The sequence below is a fragment of the Chiloscyllium punctatum genome, chromosome 10, assembly GCF_047496795.1.
Source record: "Chiloscyllium punctatum isolate Juve2018m chromosome 10, sChiPun1.3, whole genome shotgun sequence".
Lineage (NCBI taxonomy): Eukaryota > Metazoa > Chordata > Chondrichthyes > Orectolobiformes > Hemiscylliidae > Chiloscyllium > Chiloscyllium punctatum.
Genome location: NC_092748.1, coordinates 77,279,961 through 77,304,926, shown reverse-complemented (window position 1 = coordinate 77,304,926; position 24,966 = coordinate 77,279,961). Strand labels below are relative to the sequence as shown.

At 41.0% G+C, this 24,966-nt stretch overlaps 1 protein-coding gene and 1 long non-coding RNA gene across 4 annotated transcripts in view; one reads left to right on the top strand and one right to left on the bottom strand.

Annotated features, from left to right (window-relative positions):
- Window positions 1-24,966, bottom strand: part of LOC140482326 (uncharacterized) — a 67,531-nt gene that overhangs the window by 23,167 nt on the left and 19,398 nt on the right. The window contains exons 2-3 of the long non-coding RNA XR_011961705.1: window positions 21,092-21,272; window positions 4,667-4,773 (exon numbers count right to left, since the gene is read on the bottom strand). This is a non-coding gene — a long non-coding RNA (uncharacterized lncRNA). The remainder of the gene's footprint in view (window positions 1-4,666; window positions 4,774-21,091; window positions 21,273-24,966) is intronic.
- Window positions 9,430-24,966, top strand: part of steap3 (STEAP family member 3, metalloreductase) — a 39,123-nt gene continuing 23,586 nt past the window's right edge. Inside the window, exon 1 of one of the 3 annotated variants that reach the window (XM_072579606.1) lies at window positions 9,430-9,515. The gene's annotated coding sequence lies outside the window, so the exon portion shown is untranslated. Of the gene's footprint in view, window positions 9,516-24,084; window positions 24,132-24,966 lie in introns of those variants that run through there. The other 2 variants (XM_072579607.1, XM_072579608.1) reach the window with 2 other exon arrangements.

The window sequence follows — 24,966 nt, the reverse complement described above, 5'->3', positions numbered from 1 at the left end:
TGGCTGAGGTCATCCTTTAGTTTATCTCATCATAAATGTCATTTGTTAACTCCTGTTAGGCAGTTATAGAGATAAGAAGGTACACAAGATTCCCTGAAAGCATAATTGCTCTTTGTTCACCATCTCTGTTTAACCTCAGCCCCAGACTGTTTGTATTTTTCAGACAGAGGAACAGCCTTCTCCCAGATATGTTGTGTCTGCTAATCCTGTCAGAATTCTATCATATTCTGAGAAGTATCCTTTCTTACAGAAGAGACAATTTCACCTTTATCACAGTGATTTAGGATGGTGTTTTTGATGTTGTGATGCAAGTTTTGGACTTAATTGAAATACCTTCAATAAAAGTCTTCCCTGCAGTGCTGGTTTTCTTATTAGTTAAGCTAAAATCCTGATGACATGAACACAAATATTCATTTTTGCAAAATTTATCCAGTTGACTATTCAGTTTCTTTAATGAAACCATTTCCAAATGCTGCTTCAGACAAAATAGAAGAAGAAAAGTATGGAACTTTTATTGTACCAAATATTGTGAAGCTATTGGCCATTAATTGTTTTATATGCAGTGGTTTTTAGTGTTGGTGTAAAATGATTTTGAAAGCAATGCTAGTGGCATTAACTTGTATTCAACTAAGTAACTGACTTCCAAACATCCATGAGCCCCTGAACATAAAACTACTGTAAACAATTGAATCAAAATTGTATTTGTGCAGGGCATTGAATATAAGAAACATCCCAGTGCTATTAGCTAACCTCTTGACTCCTGCCAGTTATTTATTTATGTATCATCACACAGATTTTGTTACAAAATACAGTGATAAGTTTTGTACTGTGTCCCCATTCTCCAGCTCCCTCTCAAAATACAGAAATATAGACCAAAACATAGAACATAAAGGCATAAAAATGAAGAAATAGTGTTCAACTTTACAGTCCTTCTTGTTAAGTGCTCCATTATGGGCCTGGTAGCCAGCCACAACTCTCCTTTGCTGCACCGCTGGAACAAGAGTCACCTGCCTTCGGTGTCATTTTACCTCCACCGACACTCTGCCACTCTTCGCCAAACCTCACCAATTCAACCTCCACCAATGTGTACCACATTACCCAAATTCAACTTCACAGTCAACTCTGAGTCTGTTTTGTGCCCAACTCGCCAATGAGCCACTGCCGGTGTACCTGGTTTCAGACTGGGCCTAAATTCACCTCCACTGCCGCCTCCAAGATTTTGCGCTGGATGCAGACACCACTAGGAACCCATATCTGCCTCCGCCACAGTATGCATGAGTCAGTGTTAGGGTAGCCTTGGCAATGCAGAAGCGCTAGGCTCACTTCAAGTCCATGTTGGGCCCACTTGCCAACTGCCACAAGTCTGCACTGGACTTACTTTGAGTCCATGCTAGGCTCACTCGCTGCTTCAGATACCATTGCTGCGACCAAGCTCTTCAGCAAGTGGGAAGTAAAACTTTAAAAATAAGGAAAGAGAAGTAAAAGAAAAGAAATGAAAAGAGAAGTTGGTGGAGCTGACGAGCCCTGGGTTCAGGAGCCCCACCCTGCTGCCATCTGTAAACAACTACTGATTTTAAATATTTTCTCTTTGCTTCATATATGCCTTCTTCACCCTCAAATCCACTTTTCCAATACTTCTTCAGCCAGCCAATACATTGAAAGTTCTGTTGCATACATGTGAATGCTCTTTGGGTCTGGCTCACCAATTGCTGTTGTGCTCAGTAACTTATTTTGATTCCTAGTCACCAAATCCTTCCAATTTAAACAACTTCTCCTTATGTTCAAATCCCTTCTTATTTTCTCCTTTATCCTGTGCAGGCCTCCCTATCCCAATGCCCTTCACAGAAATCTGTGTTATTCCAGCTGAAGCCTTCTGCATACCCCACTCCCATCAAGCCATCACTAATTATTGTGACTTCAGCCACATAATGAAGATACAAACACTAGTCTCCTTCCTTGAACCTGTTCAGTTGTCTGCATCTCTCACTAGACCCTAAGAACTACTGAGATCCTACCTTTGTAGTTACCTCTCTTAGGTTTCCTCACTGCTGGTTTTCCTTATGGAGAAATTTTGCTATCCTAATGGACTCAGTATCCTCGCCATGCTAGGTTATTCCTGTGTATCATATTCATCAGCAATATGATGTTTAAATAGTCAGTCATCTCATGACTTCAGTCCAGGCTCATTTGTTTAAAATTAGAGGCCATCCAACAAGGCTGATACACCTGGTTATTGCTGCTACCATTAATGCTGTAACACCAGCTGAATCTGTACAATCGCAGGATTAAAATGTAATTATGGACATGTGAGGACATTTGGCACATCATAGTTAATTCATACAAAATGGTCCTGAAATGTCCTCCCATCTTTACTGCGGTGTTCCATTGCATATTAAACAACTGTCCTGTCAGTTCTAAAATTAAAGTTTAACCAGAATTTGGATGTCAGTCCGCATAGCTGAAACATATGTATATGTGGTTCTGCTTTCTATCATGGGAGACCAGCATGGAACAAATAGCACTTCTGCAGGCTCCACATTGCTCAAAGTAGTTTGTTTTCAAATAATTCCTAGGTATAACGATTTCATTACTGGCAGTACATGACTGGCAGTCCTATCAGTCTAAAGTTGTCTCCTTCAGGAATATTTTTACTGATCATGATCTCAAACTAATTCTTTGACTATAGCAAGGGCTATGAATGGAATACTAATTCTCATTTCCTGTCAATATCAGTGGTCTGCCAAAACTAGATTGAAAAATCTGAATATATAATTGTCATATTTCATTTTTTTTAACAGAAAGAGTCAGAAAAACAGAGCCACTGTTAACAGTTATTTCTAAGCACAGTGCGCTCACACAAGTTTAGGGAAAGGCATCCCGATGATAAGTAGTCAATATAGCGAAAGAAAATTAATTATTTCCAAGAGAATATACCAGTAGCAGGCAATTAATAAACACCTCACACTTATCACTTTGAAAAGATGATAGATAAAAAGAAGACCAAGAGGAGGCCGAAAAAGTAGCCAGCTTTTAATGACAAAGAAGGCCCAGCAAGTCGGAAATGTTAAAGCAACAAGTTTTAGAAGATAACATATCTACCACACACTCTTAGGATCTTTTCTATGATACATAAATTGACTCACTAAAAGCTCTTTTTTTCACTGTACCAGGCCAAAAGATATTAATTATTTAACAGGTCAGTTCTTCTAACAGCAGGACATATTGTTGCATCTCCCCCTTTTGTATGAAAAACAGAAATACAGGCCATATAATTAAGCCATTAGCTGAATTCGGCAGTTCAGAAATTCTCAAGTCAAATAATAGTATCCAGAATCTTTCAGGCTACTGTGGTGTCACCCCTGTTGTGAACCATGACTGACAGAGCATTAGTTTGGGCACACAGTCTATATGCAATAAGCATGCAGTGGAATATGAGATCAATCAGCCTCCAGTGACTTACTGCATAATGAGCCATTTAACACTGGGGAGAAAGCAGTATGTTCATTCTCATAGTTACTTCCAGCTGAACTAATACAATTTTAAAAAATAACCAACTTATCAGTGAAGTACCTATTTATCTTAAATGTTTTTGACTTATTTTGGCTGGTGTGAGGTTTATGGTAAAGATATGTTGTGTTTCTGGAGGAGTTTAGCTAATTCCTTAGATTTTCAAGGGAATGTCCTGCTTTCCAGCAAGGTGATCAGAGGGATCTCCTGTCCTATAATGATGTCGTGATTGTAACAAGGTCAGCCAGTTGCACTTCACAGAATATGAGCTCCCTGATTGGGATTGTTAATCTGGTTCAATCGGGGAGTCCTAGCTGATATAAACATAACAGTGTCAGACATCTGACACTCTGACAGCTGGCTCAGAGGGAGCTGGACCAGTGTCATGGACTTTGCATGTGTAAATAAAGGGAGACTTGGTAACAAAGGTAACGGCCTCTGTGCAGTGTTTTTCAAATGAGACAGCCTATTTCAATAACAGGAGATATAATGTGTCACTTCTGTGCTGCTGGACAAGCACTTGGAAAGATGGATTGTTGTATGAGGAAAAGTCGACAGGCTTGGCTTGTACCATGATACATAGAAGCAGAACAGGCCATTCAGCTCCATTATGCAACCATACCTGATATTTTTCTCAAAACCATTCTGCTGCCTTCTACCCATAACCCTTGATCCCTTTACCAACCAAATCATAGAATAAAATCACAACAATGTAGAGGTACGCTATTGAGTTCACACTGACCCTGTGAAGAGCAGCTTACCTACTGCCCGCACCCCTCCCCACTCCCTCTAACCCAATCCTATCCCTGTCACCCTGCATTTCCCATGGTTAATCCACCTAGCTAATGTATCCTTGGACATTATGGGCAATTTAGTATGGCCAATCCACCTAACGTGTGTGTCTTTGGACTGTAGGAGGAAACTAGATAACCCAGAGGAAACCCTCACAGACACAAGGAGAACATGCAAACTCGACACAGTCACTCAAGGCTGGAATCAAATTCAGGTCCCTGGTGCTGAGCCACTGAGCCACCCTATCTACTGCTATCCAAGAACCTACCTATGTATTAAATACATACAATGGCTTGGTCTCCAAAGCCTTCTGCGACAATAAGTTCCACAGATTGACCACCCTGTGGCTGAAGAAAGTTTTTCTCACCTCACTTCTAAAGGGTCATCCTTCACTTTGATGGTGTGCCCTTGGGTCCTAGTCTCTCCTCCTAGTGGAAACATCTCCACATTCACTCTATCCAACCTCTCGGTATTCTGTAAAGTTTAGAAGAATACATTGTGACATGATTAAAACACACAAGATCCTGAGGGTTCTTGACAGGATGGGTGAAGAAGGGATATTTACTTTTGTGAGACAATCTCAAACTAGGGAGTCATTGTTTAATAAGTATGGAAAAATCATTTAAGACAGAGATAAGGAAAAATTATTTTCTCTTGGAACATTACAAATCTTTGGAACTCTCTTCCTTGATAAGCATCGGAATGAACATTTTTGAATATTTTTAAGGCAGGGGTAAATAGAGTTTGAATAAGCAAGGCAGTCATATGTTATCAGGGTAAGTGGAAATGTGAAGCAATCAGACCATCTTACTGAATAATGGAGCAAGCTCAAAGGAGGAGTAACCTACTCCTATGTTTAATTTGTATATTATTGTGTGAAGTAGCCCCGCAGCACAAATACTGTGAATAAACCCTCTCCCATAAGCAGATAAGAAAGCAGCTATGAATGTTGTGTACTGTATGGGCATATTTAGCAGTCAATGGGAAAGAGATATCCATGATATGAATTGATCTTTTCCCAATTTCAGCTTGTTTCTGGTCCCAATTAAAGTTGAAGTATTCTCACATTAAAGTATTCTCACAGTTAGCAAATCAATAAATAAAACTCACTGAATAACTTCACCTTTTTGTGATAGATAGTGAAATGAATGATCAGGGCGCAAACATTGGATTAATGTTGAAGATAGAACATCATACTATTTTATTATTTTATAAACATGCAAAATTTCTCATTCCTGTTAGGGTGAAAGGAAAGGCTGGTAGGACGAGGAATGCTGGGTGACTAAATAAATTGAGGGTTTGATTAAGAAAAAGAAGGAAGCATACGTTAGGTATAGACAGGATAGATCGAGTGAATCCTTAGAAAAGTATAAAGACAGTAGGAGTATACTTAAGAGAGAAATCAGGAGAGCAAAAGGGGACATGAAATAGCTTTGGCAAGTAGAGTTAAGGAGAATCCAAAGAGTTTTTACAAATACATTAAGGACAAAAGGTTAACTAGGGAGAGAATAGGGCCCCTCAAAGATCAGCAAGGCAGCCTTTGTGTGGAGCTGCAGGAGATGGAGGAGATACTAAACGAGTATTTTGCATCAGTATTTACTGTGGAAAAGGACATAGAAGATTTGGACTGTAGGGAACTAGATAGTGACATCTTGGAAAATGTCCATTTTACAGAGGAGGAAATGCTGGATGTCTTGAAATGCATAAAAGTGGATAAATCCCCAGGACCTGATCAGGTGTACTCTAGAACTCTGTGGGAAGCTAGAGAAGTGATTATTGAGCCTCTTACTGAGATATTTGTATCATCGATAGTTACAGGTGAGGCGCCGGAAGACTGGAGGTTGGCTAACATGGTGCCATTGTTTAAGAAGGGTAGTAAGGAAAAGCCAGGGGTCTATACACCGGTGAACCTGACGTTAGTGGTGGGCAAGTTGTTGGAGGGAATCCTGAGGGACAGGTTGTACATGTATTTGGAAAGGCAAGGATTGATTAGGGATAGTCAGCATGGCTTTGTGTGTGGGAAATCATGTCTCACAAATTTGATTGAGTTTTTTGAAGAATTAACGAAGAGGATTGACGAGGGTAGACCGGTAGATGTGACCTATATGGACATCAGGTAAGGCATTCAACAAGGTTCCCCAAGGTGAGCAAGGTTACATCTCATGGAATACAGGGAGAACTAGCCATTTGGATACAGAAATGGCTCAAAGGTAGAACACAGAGGGTGGTGGTGGAGGGTTGTTTTTCAGACTGGAGGCCTGTGACCAGTGGAGTGCCACAAGGATCGGTCCTGGGTCCACTACTTTTCATCATTTACATAAATGATTTGGATGTGAACATATGAGGTATGGTTAGTAAGTTTGCAGATGACACCAAAATCGGAGGTGTAGTGGACAGTGAAGAAGGTTACCTCAGATTACAATGGGATCTTGATCAGATGGGCCAATGGGTTGAGACGTGGCAGATGGAGTTTAATTCAGATAAATGCGAGATGCTGCATTTTGCGAAAGCAAATCTTAGAACAACTTATACACTTAATGGTAAAGTCCTATGGAGTGTTGTTGAACAAAGACACCTTGGAGTGCAAGTTCATAGCTCCTTGAAAGTAAAGTTGCAGTTAGATAGGATAGTGAAGAAAGCATTTGTTATGCTTTCCTTTATTGGTCAGAGTATTGAGTACAGGAGTTGGGAGGTCATGTTGCGGCTGTACAGAACATTTGTTAAGCCACTGTTGGATTATTGCGTGCAATTCTGGTCTCCTTCCTATCAGAAAGATGTTGTGAAACTTGAAAGGGTTCAGAAAAGATTTGCAATGATGTTGCTAGGGTTGGAGGATTTGAGGTAAAAACAATGACTGCAGATGCTGAAAATCAAATACTGGATTAGTGGTGCTGGAAGAGCACAGCAGTTCAGGCAGCATCCAACGAGCAGCGAAATCAACGTTTCGGGCAAAAGCCCTTCATCCTGATGAAGGGCTTTTGCCCGAAACGTTGATTTCGCTGCTCGTTGGATGCTGCCTGAACTGCTGTGCTCTTCCAGCACCACTAATCCAGTATTGGAGGATTTGAGTTATGAGGAGAGATTGAATAGGCTAGGACTGTTTTCCTTGGAGTGTCGGAGGCTGAGGGGTGACTTTACAGAGGTTTACAAAATTATGAGGGACATGGATAGGATAAATAGACAAAGTCTTTTCCCTAGGGTGGGGGAGTGCAAAACTAGAGGGCATAGTTTTAGGGTGGGAGGGGAAAAATATAAAAGAGACCTAAGAGTCATAGAGTCATAGAGATATACACCATGGAAACAGACCCTTCAGTCTAACCCATCCATGTCGACCAGATATCTCAACCCAATCTAGTCCTACCTGCCAGCACCTGGTCCATATCCCTCCAAACTCTTCCTATTCATATACCCATCCAAATGCCTCTTAAATGTTGCAATTGTATCAGCCCCCACCACTTCCACTGGCAGCTTCACGCAGAAGGTAGTACGGGTATGGAATGAGTTGCCAGAGAAACTGGTGGAGGCTAGTACAATTGCAACATTTAAAAAGGCATCTGGATGGGTCCATGAACAGGAAAGGTTTGGAGGGATATGGGCCGGGTGCTGGCAGGCGAGACTAGATTGGGTTGGGATATCAGATTGGCATGGACAAGTTGGACTGAAAGGTCTGTTTCTGTGCTGTAAATTTGTTGGTTGTGTCTTATCGTTCACTGGCAGAGTTCATGTGATATGATACAGTTACACCAACATGGAAATTTCATAACCAACAAATATAAAATTACTTTTTCAGAATCAGTGGCTACTTAATAATAGTTTGAATCTTAGTACGCCATGAAAAACCCAGTTAAAAATCTCATTCAGTGTGTACAGGTATAACCATCCAAGAGTGTTTACACTAAGGCTAAGAGTGTAACCACAGAAGTGCTCATCAGTTCAATGACTTCCAATTGATTACAGTATGTGGGACCTCAACAATGCACCCCTTTGGTGAAGTGTAGAACCACTGATAGCTTCCTCTGGGTTTCCACTGTAACTGTAAAGCTGCCTACTCCAAACAGTTCTTTCACTTTCAGAGGAATAATTTCAGTGAACACTTCAATGACATACTATTACAAAATCGCTGTACCAAAGCTGGACTCAGTAGTAAACTCTCTGGTTGAGCTATGTTTAACACAACAGAAGATGATTGTGCTTGTTGGGGGGGGGGCGCACCCAAGTTATTCCTAAGATATCGCTACGAAAACTCCTCATGGTATTGTTCTAGGCCAGTAAAATTCAGCACAAACTTGTCTTGGGCCATTTCACAAATTTGATTCCATGTCTCTCCCTGATGGCGAGGTGCCAGTGTTGGACTAGAATGGATACAGTCACAAGTCACTTGACACCAGATTATAGTCCACACGTCCCACCTGACAAAGGAGCATTGCTCCGAAAGCTTGTGATTTCACATGAACCTGTTGGATTATAACCTGGTGTTGTGCAGTTTCTGATTTTATCTCTCTCTGGTCACAGTCTCAGACTAGGTGGCATGGCTGCTCAGTAGTTAGCATGGCTGCCTCACAGTGTCAAGTGGCTGGGTTTGATTTCATTTTTGAGTGACTGTCACAGATCCTGGGTTTCCTGCAGGTGTTCTATCTTCCCCCTACAGTTCAAAGACGTGCAACTTGGGTGGATTGGCCATACGAAATTGTCTACATTGTGCAGGCTCGACAGATTAGCTCTGGGAAATGCAGGGATACAGGAATGGGTGGGTCTCTGTGGGATGTTCTTTGGAGGGTTGGTGTGGACTTGATGGGCCGAATGGCCTGCTTCCACACTGTAGTGATTCTATGATTCAGACTGAATCACACTGTTTCAGAATTTGATGTCCTATTTGAGCCTATGTCTCACTGTACCTTGGGTGTTAGATAATTTCATGTGGTTTCAAAAATGCAATAGGATGTTTAAATATAAAAACGTTTAAAATGCAAACGCAAAAAGAGATAAGCAATGTTTTACGTTACTTTGGCAGGAAGGGATAAAAACTAATGAAACTAGAAATTCTGTGAATCTGTGATAACCGTTAAGGAGTGAAAAAAGTTTGGGTTTTGATAAGGAATTAGGAATTGAGTTTCATCTAATCGCGATGCCCAGCGTGGAGGGCGCAGTCTAGAATGTTAATGTTTTAAGTCACATGATAACTTTCATTCCAGTTGCACCAAGTGTAAAGGCAACATGTAAGTAACTACCAGGTTAAAGTGTCTTTGAGTTCGTCGTGTTACTGTCATCTTGTATTAGTGTTGAAACCTGGTTAAATTTCTTGCGATCTGCCATGTCGAGTTACTTTCGATATCTGGGTAAAGTGTTGTGGAGATGAGGAAGTGGATTAGTTCAACTTGTGCAGGAATCTTCTCTCCGAGCAGGAGGGAGTTCGCTCTTGGTTTCCGACAACTTTCTGGCTAACGATACCAAGCCTGATCTGCATTCGAGAATTCATTGATACCAGAACTCCCGCCCCGCGGATGTCTGCTTTGGGCCGGCTGCTCTTTACTATGCCTTTTTATTAGTTAAGTTTCACATGGAAGTTACAATGTAGAAACTGCACGGCCCAACAGTGACGCTGTCCCCGAGCGGCCCATCTTTTCGGAGGCATACACAGTACTTGTATTAGAGAGTCTGTTGTAGGAGGTTGTAACAGTATTTTGTGTGATCATAGAAATTGCTATGTATTGGTTTATTTTAAGCTCTCTACTCAGACGGACCAGAAATAACGCAGTGTATGCTGTTGGGCCGGAGGGAAGCAAAATAAGTGTTGGTATACATGAACAGGATTAGTATCAGTCTAGAATGGAAGGCAGCTCCATATTGGTGTGTTTTGTGAATTAATTTAATAGAACGATGCTTCGCTGTGCGGTGGGTGGGGATATAAATTAACTTGGCGGGGGAAGAATGGAGTGGATGTCCAAGAGGCAAGGCCACATTGGATTTGGTACTGAGTAATGAATGAGGCCAGATGTTAGATTTGGAGGTAGGTGAGCACTTTGGTGATGGTGACCACAATTCGGTTACATTTACTTTAGTGATGGAAAGGGATAGTTAAATATCGCAGGGCAAGAGTTACAACTGGGGGTAAAGCAATTATGATGCAATTAGGCAAGATTTAGGACGGGGAAGGAAACTGCAGGGGATGGGCACAATTGAAATGTGGAGCTTGTTCAAGAAACAGCTACTGTGTGTCCTTGGTAAGTATGTACCTGTCAGGGAGGGAGGGAATGGTCAAGCAAGACTGTTTTTGTTCGAGAGAAGGTTGAGAGATGACTTAATTGAGGCATATGATAATCAGGAGGTTAGATAGGGTAAATAGTGAGAGCTTTTTCCTCAGATGGTGATGGCTAGCATGAGGCGACATAGCTTTAAATTGAGGTGATAGATATAGGACAGATGTCAGAGGTAGGTTCTTTACTCAGAGAGTAGTAAGGGTGGAACGCCCTGCCTGCAACAATAGTAGACTCGCCAACCTTAAGGGCATTTAATTGGTCATTGGATAAACATATGGATGATAATGGAATAGTGTCAGTTAGATAGGCTTCAGATTGGTTTCACAGGTCGGTGCAACATCGAGGGCCTGTATTGTGCTGTAATGTTCTATGTCAGTGAACGGTGATGAACAGACCAATATAGAAGAAGAATCAAGCTGATCTGGAAGACAGTGTTAATATAGTCAGGTTAAGGCACAAGGGAACATAGCAAAACTGCATTGCATTTCTTTAAATATAAGGAATTTTATGAGGAAGGCAGATGTGTTTACAATATTCATTAATGCATGGGGATGTAACATAGCTCTCAAAAATACCCCAGTTCAGTATATAATCCTTAGGTGAGATTGGATTAGTGGGTTTGTGAATGAGGCAGCATTTATCACTGAGTCAATCGTTGCCGGAAGGAGGCATGATATCTTGGAAGGTTCTGTAAATTAGGCCATAATGGGTCGAACTTTGGCTCTGTCTTTTTAATTACTTTGGGGATGTATTAATCTCCACTTAGAAAAGCAAAGAATAATCAAAAATAGTCAGCATGACTCTAACCAGGAAAGATAATCTCTTAAAAAATGGAATTGAATTTTTTTGAGATGATAAATGAAGATGGGATGCAGCCGATGTAGTCAACGCGGACTTCAGTTAGTCTTTTAAGTATCTTGAGGAGGAGACTGGTTTACAAAGCTAAGAGTCCATGGGATCCAGGGCAGTTAGGCAAATTGGATCTAAAATTGGCTGGTGGAAGGAGGTGGGAGTGATGATTGAAGGATATTTTTAGAACACAGAACAGTACAGCACAGGAACAGCTGCATGAAAGTGAAGCCAAATTAAATTAAACCTTTCTCTCTACCCATAGTCCATATCCCTCCATTCATTGTTTATTCATGTCAGGTCTCTTTTCAGCCTCTGTTGCTCCAGAAAAAAACAACCCTATTTTGTCCAGTCTCTCATTATAGCTCATACCCTCTAATCCAAGCATTATCATGGCAAACCTCTTCCATACACTTGACCTTTTGTGACTGGAAGCCTGTTGAGAAAATGTATAAGAAGGGAGGGAAAGAGTTAAGTTTAGAGTTGCTTGAAAAAGGCTTAGCTCGCATGACTTTGATCAGATAAGAACTTGCAGTAAACAATGAGGTGCTGGAGGCAAGGGTAGAGGTTTAACGAGGTAAAGAACATCCACTATGTAATGCCAGTTAACGAGGTGAGGAACATCCATTGTGTAATGCCAGATGGCTTAATCTTTATTGTTGATGTTTGCTGATTGTAATGGTCACCCAATCAATATAAATGTTGTCTTAGTTGGATGCTGCTTCCTGTAAGTGATGATATAATTCCTTAAGAATCTGCTGTTCAAGAGAAGATCGGGAACTCACGTCTTTGTGTCTGTGGGCAATTGCTCTCTCACCACGGCTTGGAATAAAGGTAAAGAAGGGAGCTGGAAAAGCACAGCAGGTCAGGCAGCATCCGAGGAGCAGGAAAATCGATGTTTCAGACAAAAGCCCTTCATCAGCCTTCCTGATGAAGGGCTTTTGCCGGAAACATCGATTTTTCTTGCTCCTCGGATGCTGCCTGACCTGTGTTTTTCCAGCACCACTCTGATCTAAACTCTGGTTTCCAGTATCTGCAGTCCTCACTTTTGCCATAAAGGTAAAGAAGGTAAAGCCATACTGAGTCAAAGCAAACACTCAAACAGATATGGAAACGGGATGACACTGTAACCAGTGGTGTACCACGGGTTTGGTGCTGCGTCTCTTTCTGTTTACGTGCATTAATGATTTGAAACATGAATGTAGGAAGTATGATCAGTACCGAGCGCAGTGCAGGCCAGGACGTTAGTGTCTTCAAGGCAGAGATTGATTAACTCTTGCTCTCTCAAGGAATTAAGGGCTATGGGGAGCGTGCGGGTAAGTGAAGTCGAAATGCCCATCAGCCATGATTAAATGGCGGAGTCGACTCGATGGGCCGAATGGCCTTCCTTCCACTCCTATGTCTTATGGTCTTATGGTTCACAGACGACCATGAAAATTGGTGTGGCAAATAGTGAGAAAAAAATCTTGTGCTACAGTACAATGTAAATGGGCTCAACAGTGGCAAATGGAATTTCATCCTAAGAAGTGTGATGTATTTTAGTGAGTAAAAAGAGAAAGGAATATATGTTGAATCACAGGATCTTAGGAAAGACTATGCATCAGAGAGACATTAGTGTGTAGGTCCATAGATCCTTGAAGGCTGCAAGATGTAGTTAGGATGATCAAGATGGCATATGGGATACTTGACTTTGAATACAAGAGCAGGAATGTTATAATGGAGCTGTACATAATATTAGTCAGGCACAGCATTTCTGGTCGTCACACTATAGGAAGGATGTGATTACACTAAGGAGGGCATAGTGGATGTTCATCAGGATGTTGCCTGTGCTGTATCATTTCAGCTATGAAGAGATTTGATTGACTGCGTTGTCTTTATTTTCAGAGCACAGATAGCTGAGAGGGACCCAATTAAGGTCTACAAATTGAGAGGCATTAAGTCGATAGTGAAACCTTGCCCTTTAGCAGAGAGGCTAGTAATCAAGAGCCGCAGCTTTCAGGTATGGAGCGGGAGGTTTAGAGGGGATTTGTGGGGAAAAGAAGATTCACGCAGATGATATCTGGAACTCAACCTAGAAGGTTGGTAGAAGCAGGAATCATCAAGACATTTACTAAGTATTTAGCTGAGCATTTGGAATGCCATAATGTTCAAGGCTACAAGCCAAACTTGAAAATGGGATTAGTAAAAATAAATGCTTTTGTACTTCTAATGGTAGTGGTTATGGATTTTGAAGACTGAGGATCTTTGGTGAATTTCTGCAGTCCATCTTGTAGATATGATGACTGAATGTTGATGGTGGGGAACTGAATTTATGTAGATGCTGTGCCAATAAAATGGGCTGCTTTGTCTTGGATGATATCAAGTTTCTTGCATATCGCTGGAGCTGCAACCAGACAATTGGGGAGAATTTCATCGTGCTCCTGACTGGTGCCTTGTAAATGGTGGAAAGGCTTTGGAGAGTCAGGTGGTGAGTTACTTATTGCAGGATTCCTAGCCTTTGAGCTGCTCTTGCAGCCACTGTATTTCATGGTTAGTTTTCATGAGCTTCTGGTCATTTCTGGCACCTTGCAGTACACCATTATGAAACTTGCAGGTTTACACTCATACTCTATATTCACCCTCTTAGCCAATCTCTTGGTTGTCCTTAGTCCAATTCTAAAATGCTCCCAGTCTTCTAGTTTACTACTATTTCTAACAACTTCATGTGACTCCTCTTTGGATCTAATACTGTCTTTTATTTTGTTAGCTGTGATTAGCCCACAGTTTCTTTTGTATTTTTTTGCACCAGAAAGGCATGTATAACAGTTGAAATGCATTTATTTGATCCTTAAATTTTAGCCATTGCATATCTATTGCCTTTCAGTGAAGTTGTCACAGCCACCTTTGTTTTTACCCCATCCTTCATATCTTAATTTTCTTTGTTTAGACCCAGGGACCAGGTTTTGGATAGAATACTTTCTATTCCAGTTAAGAACTCTATTATGTTGTGATCTTTTTTTTCCCTTTCCCCAAAGGAACTGTCTCAAGATTAACTAACCCCATCTCATTGCACAGAATCAGATCTGTTACCTAGTTGGACTAGTCACATAAAATCTTGGACCACATAAATGGTTAATGTTTAATCTGCCATGATATTATTGCGAACATGGTTTGCCTAGCCTGTGTAGATTTAAAGTCACCCATGTCTACTGTAGCACCCTTGTTGCTTGCGCCTTTAATTTCCAGTTTAATGCCATCCCCTACCTGAACACTGCTTGGAAGCCCATAGACAACATAGATTCCTGAAGAAGGGCTCATGCCCAAAACGTCAATTCTCATGTTCCTTGGATGCTGCCTGACCTGCTGTGCTTTTCCAGCAACACATTTTCAGTGTAGACAACTGCCACCAAGGTTTTCTACTTTATTCTATCCAGACTAAATTCTCATCTAAATTTCCTATGCTAATATTCTTTCTTACCTTTGCATTTCTTAGATTTTTATACTGACAATACCCATCCATCGTTTTCTTTCCTTTTTGCCTGTCCAACCCAAATGTCGAATACTGGCGGATGTTCAGTTCCCAGTCTTGGTCACCATGCAGCCATGTCTCTAATTGCAAACATGTCATACCCATTTATAACTATGTCCCTTTTAATTCATCTACCTTAATGTTTTGTGTGTTCAGATGTTGTACCTTTTCTAAATATGTCTTTGTTTATTAACTTTTTTTTGTGCAATTGACCTATTTGCTGACAGCAGTTGTTTTCTTTGCCTTTGCTTTCTACATATCATTTTTTAAACATTTCTTATTTTTCTCATTCTTGTCTTCCTTCTACAGTTCCTATGCCCCTCCACTCTTGTTTAAACCCTATCCCTGCAGGACTTTTGCACCAGTGCTGCTGGGGTTGCAATCCATGCAAGTTGTATAAGTCCCAATGCCTCCATCTTACACCATCCCTTCAGCCATGCATTGAAACAGTCTTGATTTGGAGATGCCGGTGTTGGACTGGGGTGTACAAAGTTAAAAATCACACAACACCAGGTTATAGTCCAACAGATTTAATTGGAAGCACACTAGTAAAGTACAATGCAACTTTTTTAAAAAAACGTTTTGTGATTTACATATGAAAGAAGTAAAACTATCACTGTATTCTGACAGATGAAAGGTTTAACAGACAATCAATTTTTCAATGTATAATTTCAATTATTTCACACTGTAAATTTTTGCTATAAATTCTGCGTTAGGATTGAGCCCTCCACTACCACCTAATGAAGGAGCGCCGCTCAGAAAGCTAGTGTGCTTCCAATTAAACCTGTTGGGCTATAACCTGGTGTTGTGTGATTTTTTTAACCTTGAAACAGTCTGTTCTTCTATTCTTGATCTGGCTAGCAGGTGGAACTAACAGTAATCCTGAGATTACGACCCTTGAAGTCCTACTTTTTTTTTGTTATTTCCTAACTTCCTATGTTCAAGAGTCAGTCATAGAGATGTACAGCACGGAAACAGACCCTTCGGTCCAACTCGTCCATGCCGACCAGATAATCCAACCCAATCTAGTCCCACCTGCCAGTACCTGGCCCATGTCCCTCCAAACTCTTCCTAATCATATACCCATCCAGTTACCTTTTAAATGTTGCAGGAGAAAGTGAGGACTGCAGATGCTGGAAATCAGAGCTGAAAAATGTGTTGCTGGAAAAGCGCAGCAGGTCAGGCAGCATCCAAGGGCAGAAGAATCGACATTTTGGGCATAAGCCCTTCTTCAGGAATGAGGAAGGTGTGCCAAGCAGGCTAAGATAAAAGGTAGGGTGGAGGGACTTGGGGGAGGGGCGTTGGGAATGCGATAGGTGGAAGGAGGTTAAGATGAGGGTGATAGGCTGGAGAGGGGGTGGGGGCGGAGAGGTCGGGAAGAAGATTGCAGGTCATGAAGGCGGTGCTGATTTCTCCAGTTTCCTCATTTTCTTTCCCCTCCCCCCACCTTATCTCAGTCCCAACCTTCGGACTCAGCACCGCCTTCTTGACCTGCAATCTTCTTCCTGACCTCTCTGCCCCCACCCCCTCTCCAGCCTATGACCCTCACCTTAACTTCCTTCCACCCATCGCATTCCCAACGCCCCTCCCCCAAGTCCCTCCTCCCTACCTTTTATCTTAGCCTGCTTGGCACACCTTCCTCATTCCTGAAGAAGGGCTTATGCCCGAAACGTCGATTCTCCTGCTCCTTGGATGCTGCCTGACCTGCGCTTTTCCAGCAACACATTTTTCAGTTTTAAATGTTGCAGTTGTACTAGCCTCCACCACTTCCTCTGGCAGTCCATTCCACACATGCAACATGCTTGGGCCCAGCTATTTACAATCTACATCAATGACTTGGATACAGGGTTAGAAGGCTCCAAAGCCAGATATGTGGATGACACAAAAATAGGCAGGATGGTAAATTGCAATGAGGAAATAAGGACCTTACAAATGGATTTAGATAAGTTAGGAATGTGGGCCAAAATGTGGATAAGTGTGAGGTCTATTTATCCTATCTATGCTCCTCATGATTTTGTGAACCTCTGTAAGGTCACCCCTCAGCCTCCGATGCTCCAGGGAAAACAGCCCTAGCCTATTCAACTTCTCCCTGTAGCTTAAATCCTCCGACCCTGGCAACATGCTTGTAAATCTTTTCTGAACGCTTTCAAGTTTCACAACATCCTTCCTATAGGAAAGACACCAGAATTGCATGCAATATTCCAACAGTGGCCTAACCAATGTCCTGTACAGCCATAACATGACCTCCCAATTCCTGTACTCAATACTCTGACCAATAAAGGAAAGCATATCAAACGCCTTCTTCACTAACATGTCTACCTGCAACTTCATTTTCAAGGAGCTATGAACCTGCACTCCAAGGTCTCTTTGTTCAGCAACACCTTACCATTAAGTGTATAAGTCCTGCTAAGATTTGCTTTCCCAAAATGCATCACCTCGCATTTATCTAAATTAAACTCCATCTGCCACTTAGCCCACTGGCCTATCTGATCAAGATCCCGTTGTACTGTGAGGTAACCTCCTTTGCTGTCCACAACACCTCCATGGTGGCTGAATAGTTAGCACTGCTGCCTCACAGCACCAGGGTCTGTGGTTTGATTCCAGCCTCAGGTGAATGTCAGACATTCTCCCCGTGTCTGCGTGGGTTACCTCTGGGCGCTTTGGTTTCCTCCGACAGTCCAAAGATGTGCAAGTCAGTTGAATTGGCCATAGTGTTAGGTGCATTAGTCAGAGGGATTTGGGTTACTCTTTGGAGTGTTGGTATGGACTGGTTGGGCCGAAGGGCCTGTTTCCACACTGTAGGAAATCTAAAACCTCCAATTTTGGTGTCAAAATCTGCAAACTTACTAACTATACCTCTTTTGCTCACATCCAAATTATTGATATAAATGACAAAAAGTAGTGGACCCACCACCGATCCTTGTGGCACTCCACTGGTCACGGGCCTCTAGTCTGAAAAACAACCCTCCACCACCACCCTCTGTCTTCTATCTTTGAGCCAGTTCTCTATCCAAGTGGCTAGTTCTCCCTCTATTCCATGAGATCTAACCTTGCTAACTAGTTTCCCATGCGGAACTTTGTCAAATGCCTTCCTGAAGTCCATATCAATCACGTCCACTGCACTGCCCTCATCAATTCTCTTTGTCACTTCTTCAAAAAAGTCTATCAAGTTCTGCTTGAGGACCTCATTCTGTATCATTGCTACTGACACAGACAACAATCTCTGCAAGTGCAGAATCGACAACCTGTTATCCTTAAAATAGGTTCCCTCATTCTCCTTCCTATACACCATTACACACACACATGCACAAACACTATCCAATCTCAATCCATGCAGCTGAGCCACTCCTGGTGCCATGGACTTGGCTCTTATTGCATTCCCCTGAGAAACCCTCTTCCCACAGCCTGGTGCTTTGCTCTGTCTGGTGGTCTGGTGTAGTCCTGTGCACTCCTTACTTCACTATTTCACTGTTCATGCTATCAACAGAGATCCCAGGGCTGCAGATACTTTATGGTGAGGCGAGTCACCATTCTAGATCCAAAACATGGATTTTCTGCTGCTGCCTTGGACATTTGAAATGTATCCCTAACTTAGCACTTTGCACAGGACGATTGTTTCAGCTGGCCAAACTGGCTTGCTGTGACTTACCCTTAAATTACTCGCTTTCTATTTACTTCGTCTACTTTAAGGAATATTGATTGTATGTCAGTGTCCTTAGTGTTTACAGCGTAAGAAATAAACTACTAATCTAAAGACCATTATTTTAATGACTAGACAATAAAAATTCTCACTTTCTCTTACTTACTGAAGATACCACTTGAGTTTACACTTTCTCTGTGATATTATTCTTGAAGCTTTAAAAAAAATACTCAGCCATGTCTCACAGCTACTCAACTCCTTGAGGCTGAAAATAAATAAAGAAAAGAGAAGTGCTCTTTTCCTTTTCCTCTTTAATGAACTCCATTTCATCAAACTTTAAGACTTACCACCAGGGCATTTAAGCTCTATTTATAACACTAGGACTAATCACTCTCATGGAGTTATACAAGACAGCAACGTACCCTTTGTCCAACTTTTCCATACTGATCAAGTTTCCCAATCTAAACAAGTCCCACTTGCCTGCGCTTGGTCCATATCTCTCTAAACATTCCCTACATTCTTCCCCAGATGTTTTTTAAATGTTGTACCCACACCAACCAGTTCCTCTTGGCCTTCACTCCACATACAAACCACCCTCTGTAGAAAAAGTTGCCTCTTAGGTCCCTTTTAAATCTTTCTCCACTCACCTTAAAAATATACCCCCTAGTTTTGAACTCTTACCCCCACTCCCCACAGAAAAGATATCTGCTATTCACTTTATCTGTACCCCTCATGATTTTTAAAAATGTCTATAAGGTCACCCCTTAACCTCCTACACTCGAGTGGGGGAGAAAAGTCCCAGCCAATCCAGCCTATAACTCAAACCCTCCAGTCCTGGCTACATCGTGGTAAATCCTTTTTGAACCATCTCCAGTTTAATAATAGCCTTCCTCTGGCAGGGTGACGAGAACTGAACACAGTACTCTAAAAGTGGCCTCACCAATGTCCTGTACAACGTCAACACAATGTCCCAACTCCTATGCTCAGTGATCTGGGGTGTAAATTTTCTTTGTTCTTTGTTCAAAAACACCGCTCCCCGCTTGCCTCCCTTTCTATCCTTTCTATGCCATCTAAACCCTGGAGCATCGAGCCACCAGTTCTGTCCCTCCATTAGTTGTGTTTCTGTAATAGCTATGATATCTGAGTCCCATGTTCTTATATGTGCTCTGGGTTCATCTGCCTTACCTGTAAGACCCCTTGCATTGAAATAAATGCAGTTTACTTCTTCAGAGTTGCCTCATGCTCTTTTCTTTTCTACTTAACTTGCTCTTTTTTAAAATTCCGAGCCAACTTTATGACACTAATTAGGAGCCCTCACCTCTGTCCCCCTTCCCAAATAGCACTAATAAATCTCCCCACCGAGATAATCGTCTCCTTCCAGTTTGTATTAAAAATATCTGTATTCACTCTGCAAAACCTTAACCCTGTCTCTAAGTATATTGCTCTTACCAATGTGTACAACAGCATCCAGCTTCTCACTCACCCTCTTGACAGCGTTTTGCAACTGTTTTGTGACATTCCTAATGTCTGGCACCAGGGAGGCAATACACCATCCTGAATTCATGCTCACGGCCACTGACAGGAGGATTCCATATAACAATTACTCTTTTGAATCTTGAAAAACCCGCTAAACATTTTTGTTGCCCAAGATCTGGCTGCCACTTTTATTTTCCTGTGAGAGACCATTCCCCTCAACATTACCCAAAATGGTGTAAATGTTTGAGAGAGGAATAGCCACAGGAGACTTCTGAATTATCTTCCTATTCCTCCTGACAAATAGTGACAAAGAACAGTGAAGCTAGTTACTTATTTGGCTGATCTCACCTGCTCTGCAGCAGAGATCTTGATTTGCTTGCTTAGGCCTAGCCCAAGCCTCTGAAGTCTCTTAGAATTGAAACAGTAATTTTTATGTAAAATGATAAATTGTAAGTAAGTAGTCCTCGAATTTACACAAGATTAACCCTTGAAATTTAAAACTCTTGCCTTCTCTTTCACCATTTTACAATCTTGTCAGTCTTCACCAGTTAAGATTGGTCAAGGATACTTTTTAAACAACACTTCATTGATTACCTGTAGTTACAAAGACCTATCTGAACCATTATAACCATCTTGGATTGTCAAGTATAACTTCAGTCACTAGTGGATTTTTTCCATTTGACCCAGCTGAGCAGTTTTGCTTGTGCCACGCTTCTCTGAAGGTGAATTGTTTGTTTATTTTTAACACATTCCTGGTTTTCAATTCCTGTATCCACTTTTAGATCAAGGCTGATCTGGACCTATCTGTCTGGAAGAATCTGAATTTCTAAGCAATTTATTGGAAAGTAGGTGTTACATGATGACACTATCGATCATTACTTCATCACATTATAAATCCAATGATGTGTGCATAATCACATATCCTGAGATGTATTTATCTATTAAAATTTACCGAAATGGTTTATCACTTTATAACTCCTTTTTATATGAATAATTAGGAGACAAATAAGACTACTTCAGTTCTTCATTGTATCCCATTATTGTGATACTACATCCACTTACTCTGAAGTCTTCTTTGACTCTCCAAACCTTCCTGTGCCTTTTAGTCCTCAAGATATGGCATTTTGTAGGTATCCTACTTTTGGTCACTGAAGCAACATGATGATTCAGTGGTTAGCACTGCTGTATCACATTGCTGGAGACAAGCGTTCATTTCCACCCTTGGGCAGAGGATGTGGAGGATCTGCAAAGAGATTTAGATAGGTTGTGAATGGGCAGAGGTCTGGCAAATGCAGTGCACTGTTCGTAAATGTGAGGTTATCCACTTTGGAAGTAAAAATAGTAGGTCAGAGTATTATTTAAATGGTGAAAGATTGCAGCATGCTGTTGTGCAGAGGGACTTAGGTGTGCTTGTACGTGAATCGCCACAAGTTGATTTGCAGATACACATACAAATTAGGAAGGCAAATAGAACATTGGTTTTCATTGCTAAAGGGATTGAATTTAAGAACAGACAGGTTCTACTGCAATTATATTCCAGGTGAGGCAGCACCTGGAATATTGTGTGCAGTTCTGATCTGTCGTGAGGAAGGATATACTGGTTTTGGGAGGCGGTGCGGAGGTGGTTCACCAGGTTGCTTCCAGAGATGAAAGGGTTACCCTATGAGGAGAGGTTGAGCTACCTGGGACTGTACTCGCTAGAATTTAGCAGAATGAGAGGAATTTATAGAAACATAAAATTATGAAGGGGATAGATAAGATAGAGGCAGGCAAGTTGTTTCCATTGGTGGGTGAGACTAGGACTAGGGGACTTGACCTCAAGATTGGGAGAGTAGATTTAGGACAGAGATGAGGAGGAACTGCTTTTCCCAGAGAGCAGTGAATCTTTAGAATTCTCTTCCCAAGGAAGCAATAGAAGCAACTTCATTAAATATATTCAAGACATAGTTGGATTGGTTTTTGCATGGTGGGGAATTGAGTTAGGGGGATAATGCAGTTGGAAGAGCTGACATGATCAGCCATGATCTTAATGAATGGCAGAGCGGACTCAGTTGTCCAAATGGCCTACTCCTGCTTCTGTTACTATGAAACTGTCAATGTGGAATTTGCACATTCTCCATGTGTCTGCATGGGTTTCCTCCAGGTTTCCTCCCACAGTCCAAAAGTGTGCAGGATAGATGGATTGGCCATGCTAAATTGCCTGAAGCATCCCAAGGATGTACAGGCTAGGTGGATTTGCCATAGGAAATGCAGGGTTACAGGGATAGGGTAGACGCTTAGATCTGGGTGGGATGCCCTTTGGATTCGATGGGCCGAATTGCCTGTTTCCACATTGTAGGGTTTTGATTATTAAGCCATCTGCTTTCCCCACTCTTGAAGAATCTTACAAAGTCCATTTATTTCATTGAACTTTACCCTCATAAATTGAGCAGATTCCTTGCCCAAAACCCTCCCCAAAGTATGCAGGATATAAAGCTGCTCTGTATGACTGCAAACATTGGTACTTTAATTTAAGAAAACTTACTACTCTATTTTTATTAGGTTGTTGGCACTGGTTCCAAAATCTCTCCTGTTGTTGGCTCAGACAGTTAGTAGTAAGTGTTTAGCGGCATTGTATTACAGAAAATTCTCATCAACGTCAATGATTTTGAACCACCTGCCAGATGGTACTGCTGTCTAAAGTAACTGTAAGCAATGCAATTTTTTCTATTTGTTTTGAAATTAATTTTAGTAACCTGGTGGAATTTCTGGTGAATCTGCCTCTTGGCATTAGGCCCGTCTAAAATACTTCACCAGTATTTGTGCTAAACTCAAAACTAGTTTGTATTGCACATTGTGCAGAGTTCATGGAGTTAACCTTTGTTTCAGCCTAGAAATAGTACTGTTGAAATTGGATAGTATTGTTGACATTAAACAACCCTTGGATCTTTGAAGATTGTGTGGCATTAGAATATTAAATAAAAATTGTTTGTATAACTCAATGTACTAATAACTTAACACAGACTGTCAATTTGTTTGTAATTCCTCACATGAAGGTTTTGAACTGACCTAGATGTTCCAAAGGGAGGAATTGAGCAGTCAATTGTTTCTGTAGCAGGGCAGTGGAAAAAAAACTTATTTTTTTGGGGTAATAACCAAAAAAACTGCAGATTCTGGAAATCAGAAAAAAAACTAAAATTGCTAGAAAAGCTCAGCTCGAGCAGCATCTGTAGAGTGAAATCAGAGTTAACATTTTGGGACCATTGACCCTTCCTCAAACTCACTGTCTCAGTCACATGCTTGCTCACTCTCAACCGCATTCCCTCTCGCTCGCTCACTCAGTCACACGTGTTCACTCAGGCACTTGCTCACTCACAGTCACATATTTTCTCACACACTTGCTTTAACTTGCACTCCTCAGAATTGGAGTAGCTGTACAAAATTTATGAAGGACTTAAGTATGACACCATCAAAGACTGGTTTCAGTAGAACTCCCTGTTCTATCAGCATTGGCGCCAGTATTGTCTGTCCACAGGATATGAACATACAAATTAAGAGCAAGAATAGGCCACCATACCACATCACCACAGGAAATGACATCACTAACCCAAAGAAACCCAAACGTATAAATAGGAAGCAAGAATTTTCAGCAGTGCTTCGCCTGAGGCCCACTGAACATGTTATCTAGTAGGGTAACAAAATGTCTGAAAATGAACCTTCCACCTCAGCAAGCAAACCTACATTCAAAACTTCAACCTGAGCTACAAATCTTCTCAAAACTCACTATAGCCTTGCTCCTGTTGCACATTCTCAAAACAATTTTGTGTTTTTTTAAATTGCCTTTTACCAAGACAGAAGAAATTCCTCTTTGCAGATTAGAAACTTACAGTTAAATGTTTGAAACAAGATAACAGCTATGACTTCTGTACTTTATCTCTCCCACTTGTTCAATGTTTTTAACAGTGTCCTTGGCTGAGGTTTCTGAGCATTTACTTTGTAAAAACAAATGATTGCAAAGTAAAATTTTGATTACAAATAGAGTCTAAAGTTCAACATTTTGAATTAACTCTATCTGCCATTTTGTTCACCTCGTCTGGAATATCTCACAATGGAAAAGCTGTAGGTAAAGGTAGCATTTTATTCTTCTGTAGAACTTTGCTCTACATGTTTTAAATGTACTCCAGTATACATGTGTGCAAGCGCTGGTGTATATGTCCTTGTAATTGTTAGTTTTAGTGTTTTGAGAGATTTAATTTTGAAAAGAACTTGAATTGTTGTAAATTATGTTGAAAGACATAGTTTTTTCAGTCAAAGTAATTTGTACAAATTCAATTTAAAATTGCATTGTGTCCACTCCTTGCATGATTATAAACTTTGCAGAATTCTTTTTAACATATAGTTTGCAGATGCCGTTAGGAACTAAATTCAAATGTTCACCCTTTCTGGAAAACTAAACTGCTGAGTTTCAAAACAAATATACCATCTGCAATTGTCAAAAAATTTCTGAACCACAACACAATTCAAAATCCATAAGTCCAGAATGCAACCACCTAATGGCTTTTTGATTCTGGCACTGGAGAAATGATAGAACAATGAAATAAAACAAAGAACTGAGATGCTAGAGATCTGAAACAAAAAGAAAAATTGATGGAGAACCTCAACAGATTTGAAAATGTCTGTGGGGATGAAACAGAATTTATGTTTCCAGTTCATTAACTCTTCATGATTAAACAATGGTACAACGTAGTGTATGTTATGCAAGATATTACTTTGCTTGTAACATTACTAGTTAGCCCTCCTCCCAAAGACCTGATTGGCATTAACTTCAATGTCCAGTGTTGTACAATGTGAAAGATAGGATGTAAAGACATCTTAACCCTACCTCTGAGCCAAAAGGCCTGTGTTTGGATTTGGGTTCACCTGCTCCAGATGTATCACAACATGAACGCTGATTAAAA